Consider the following 5,000-nt stretch of genomic DNA (forward strand, 5'->3'; position numbering starts at 1 on the left):
CTTCTTCTTCTTCTTCTTCTTCTTCTTCTTCTTCTTCTTCTTCTTTCTCTCTCCCATGCACATTCTCTTCTCCCCTCTTCTCTCTAATTAAGTGCTAAGGGTATATTCATCACTATGCACCGTCGGTTTCCAGACATGTCTGTATGAGGATTTAAAAAAAGTTTGGCAGTCAAAGGCAGCCAAGAGTCTTACAGTAAAGTAGAAATCAGGTATTCAGGTGGGATGCTAGAGAATGAAGCCCCCCTGTAGCTCTGTATCCCTTAATCATCCTGAGAAGGGTTGCCAGATGTGACTGATCATTTCCACCCCAAAACATTGAACACAGATCCAAAACTCCTTGAGGGCTCTAAATCCCGCCCATTTTGAAATACATTCTGTTGGTATCTATGGCCATAGATCTACATAGCAACCTGCCCCCTTCTTTTACCTGCAGCCCAGTTGGGTGGGAAAACAGCCCAATCTGGCAGCACTGGCCCTGAGCTTCTCATACTAGCAAAGGAGGAAAAGAGAGAGCAGACATGCAAGGAAGTCATCAGAAATTATGGCTCTCACTGAAAGAGAATAAATATTTTTTGGCCCTCAACCCAACCATATTATTGCCTTGTTGTGCGGGCCCCTCTGAAACCCTGGACCCCTAAATCATCCTAATGCACACACGCACACACACACACACACACGCACGCACGCACACACACACACACACACACACAGACACACACACACACACTCAGCAGCAAGCCTCACTCAGGGCATGAGATTAAACTGTACATCACCACTGGTCAGGCAAAGAAGAAAAAGACATGTCAAGAGAGATAGAGGAGAGTATTTCTACTGAAAGGAAGAAATCAGTTACGAGTGAATCTACTGTTTGCTGCGGATAACAACGGTGTTCTTTTCTTCTATAGTGGAAGAAAGGAGAGTGGTCAGTGCAGTGGTTCACAAATGTTTTTTTTCTGTTGGGACCCCATTTTGTAATTAAGAACATTTTCGCGACCACTTATCCCCCCCACCTCCCACTTCATCTTAATATTTCAACAGACAAAAATATTTTTTTATGGGTAATGGGTTAGGGAGTCAGACTTGTGAGCCAAAGGTTGCTGGTTCGACTCCCGACCCGCCAGGTCGGTGGGGGAAGTACTTAACCAGTGCTCTCCCCCAACCTCTTCCATGACTGAGGTACCCTGAGCATGGTACCGTCCCGCCGCACTGCTCCCTTTTGGGTGCCATTGGGGGCTAGCCCCTTGCACGGGTGAGGTATAAATGCAATTTCGTTGTGTGCCGTGTGCACTTGTGTGTTGTGGAGTGCTGTGTTACAATGACAGTGGGAGTTGGGGTTTCCCAGTTGGTCTTTCTGGCTTTCTAAATGTTCTTTATGTATGTTTATGTAAGCATTCCCTTCACGTCTTCACCTCCCCACCCCCCGTTATGGGAACCACTGGCTCAATGCAACACAGGCCCAAAAGCAAACCCACAGCTAGCATTAAGTAAATAGGGCCGTGGGGAAATGAAAGCGAAAGTTACTTTGTCCTCAAAGCTCCTCGTACTGGTCAATAAGAGGCGGTTCTACCATTGTTGTGGTAAATCTTTGACTGTCTGGGCAGGGGGACTCTACGCTACAAACAAATGCAATATTTCAGCGCCTTCACATTTTATTTTTGCTTTTATTGCTTTCATTTTAAAAATTCTCTTTTAAAGGAACAAAAAAATTGATATGGTGTGGAGCTTGTTTTTGGCAGGTGACTGTGAGTGTTTGTTTTGATCTAACCGACTTTATTATTAAGAGATGAGACCTGATGGTAGAGTGCTTACAGGTATCGCCACTGGCTTTTATTGCCTTTATTTTTTTCTTTGTAGAAATGTCTTTTTTCTGGCTGGAAGGGATTGTTTTTTCAGGCACGCACGCACACACACACACACACACACACACACACACACACACACACACACACACACACACACACACACACACACACACACACACACACACACACACACACACACACGGAGGGAGTGTTAGTGGATTTTGCTTTTTCGGTCCTAAATTTGTGGGCTGGTGTGAGCTGTAATTCGGGGTTGCCTGCACCTCTTGTTTGGCTTCGGTCTGTTGTTTAGTAGTGTAGTGTGTTGCCCTGCGGTTCTTATTAAATTGCAAAGGGCAGTGGTGTTGGCGGCCAGTAAAAGAGGAGCAACAATGGCAGCAGGCAGCAGTAGAGATTCTAGACCAAAATTACCAGGGGGACCGAGGTGGGGACAGTGGTTTTTCAGGGGAGCGCCTAAATTGGCAAAAGAGGTCCATTTTTAATGTTATGAAAACTGATTATAAAAAATGTATATCCTGCTATGGTTAGAAATTGATATTTTAAGTAATTGGCTCTTTAGCCTGTAGGGCCCATAACAGGGGCCATCAGGGGATCTACAGGGGCCCTGGCCCACTCTGGCCCCTGTCTAGAACCACCCCTGGCAGGCAGGCTACTGTGGAAGCTTCCTGGCGCTGAATTGAAGCAATATAAACCTTTGTTGCATTGAAAACTAGATGTAACTAACATTACACATATAATTTATCTGCTTGTCTACCGTTAGAGTGGGATAAGTTTTTAATCAATTACTGTCTGTAAAGTTGTACTGTAGGAACTATGCCAATTGCACCAGAATCTTGTGAGCAAGATAGACACGTCACTATGTGGACGTCTAACTTAGACGCCTCTGGAATCCTCGTTGTGTGATTATTTAATTTAAGATGATGTGCATGGTTTCTACAGTGTTATCCCTTAGATACCGTCGGCATTCCAAATGAAGATTCTATGCACGTCTAAGTTAGACGCACACTTGACGCCTGACCGGTTCCACAGAATTAAGGGTCACCCAATAAGCCAATCAGAAAATAGAATTCGGTTGTGAAGGCAGATAAAGCTTGTTTATGGCGCTTGGTCTGGCAAACCCCCTATAGACAGAACTGGTCAGCCACTGTCAAATCAAATGCCTATTTATAATAGGACGAATTAAACATCTGATTTCAGTGACATGCTTTGATTTATTTTCTTTTTCGTTTTGTTTTTGTTTGTTTGTTTGTACTGATTGAGAAACAGGTAAATGTAAAATAGAATTCATTTGTATTCTTACTAGCCAAGTTGGCAAACTACCGTAATGTTACGTGTTCTCCCTGCTGCGCGTGCTTACAATGCTGATTTTTGTTTTTATTTCGTGCAACAAAAAACACCTAAAAAGCCAATCAACTCCAGGTAGGGCATTGCTGTTCATTTACGGGTACTAGGGAAACATGCATGGCAAAAGACATAGACAAGAAAAGAAAGGACACTCAGTCTCCCGATTAATTCCTTTACTCTTTATTATTAGTTTAATTAAATTTTACAGAAGAACCTGTTCCGTAAGGCCTCTTCTCATTCAGGCGTTAAATTGCCTTGCACACACTAAGGTCTGAGCCATGAACATGACCGCGCACGCACACACACACACACACACACACACACACACACACACACACACACACACACACACACACACACACACACACACACACACACACACACACACACATCTCTCTCTCTCTCTGTCTCTCTGTCTCTCTGTCTCTCTCTCTCTCTCTCTCTCTCTCTCTCTCTCTCTCTCTCTCTCTCTCCTCTTCAGGTGGGGAAGAGAGTACATGAGAGACACTCAACATTCCGCTGTAGTCAAGGGTAGCTCCTTGAGAGGTGAAAGGTCAGGGAAGGTCAAAATGAGTACAGTTGTACTTCCTGAGAGCTGATTACAACTCCAAAACTCTCAATTTTACACTCAAGTACATCTTCAAACAAAAGCGTATAAGAAACAAGTACAATATAATTGACTTGGACATAGAATTATGCAAACTTTAAAACAATGAGAAATACTATCCAATAGATACATACAATGTACAACGTGGACAAAAAATAAAGGTATGTAATTTTTTTCAACAATTCACAGACCTGGAGATATATAAATACATTTCTTTTATTTTCGTTCACAGCGCAATGTGAAAATATTCAGTGCCACAGTGATAATGGTATGCTTTGTCACTCCTATTGTAAATGCTCGTAGTAATGTTTCTATAACAACATGCTCACACCATCGGCACCTGCTAAAGAGGAAGAATGTGACCCACTCAGATGAGACTAACACAGAGACTTACTCTCCAGTGCAATTGTGCTTTTCTGTGAACACGTCGATCTGAACCGTCTATGTGCATTATGACATTGCAAGTTAACGCGTCCTCCACAACGCCCTGTGACAGGTTAGGTTTAGGGTTGGTATTGGTCTGGGCACAGTTTCGCCATTTCCCTTGCTTTTTTAGCTGTTTTTGCCAAAAGTACTGTGGCAGAAATTTTGCTTTATGTTTTGTAGTTGAGCCAGTGGCATGACCATGTCAAAAGCATCCATGTATGTTTTATATTTTGTCCTCAGATTCAAATATGACCAACATTCCGAGCAAGACACACATGAGCAGTCACACACACACACACACACACGCACACATACACACACACACACACACACACACACACACACACACACACACACACACACACACACACACACACACACACACACACACACACACACACACATAAACACACACACACACACACACACACACACACACACACACACACACACACACACACACACACACACACACACACACACACACACACACACACACACACACACACACGCGCAGTCCTCTTTCACTCTTCTCCTTGCTGGCTTTCAAATGCACACACACACTTGTACACATGGGTCCACACATATGCACGCATGCACACACGTGCACGCGCACACACACACACACACACACACACACACACACACACACACACACACACACACACACACACACACACACACACACACACACACACACACACACACAGAAAGTGAGAAAATGACAGGGAGAAAAAAGACAGAATGAGAGAGATAGAGAGAAAATGAGGTAGGGTGTGAAAGAGAAAAAGAAAAGGCGAGAG

The 5,000-nt window shown here is 43.7% G+C and overlaps 1 protein-coding gene across 1 annotated transcript in view; it reads left to right on the forward strand.

The window, feature by feature from the left end:
- Positions 1–5,000, forward strand: part of sntg2 (syntrophin, gamma 2) — a 118,331-nt gene that overhangs the window by 91,948 nt on the left and 21,383 nt on the right. The gene's annotated exons all lie outside the window — the stretch shown is intronic.

The sequence above is a fragment of the Engraulis encrasicolus genome, chromosome 19, assembly GCF_034702125.1.
Source record: "Engraulis encrasicolus isolate BLACKSEA-1 chromosome 19, IST_EnEncr_1.0, whole genome shotgun sequence".
Classification (NCBI taxonomy): Eukaryota; Metazoa; Chordata; class Actinopteri; order Clupeiformes; family Engraulidae; genus Engraulis; species Engraulis encrasicolus.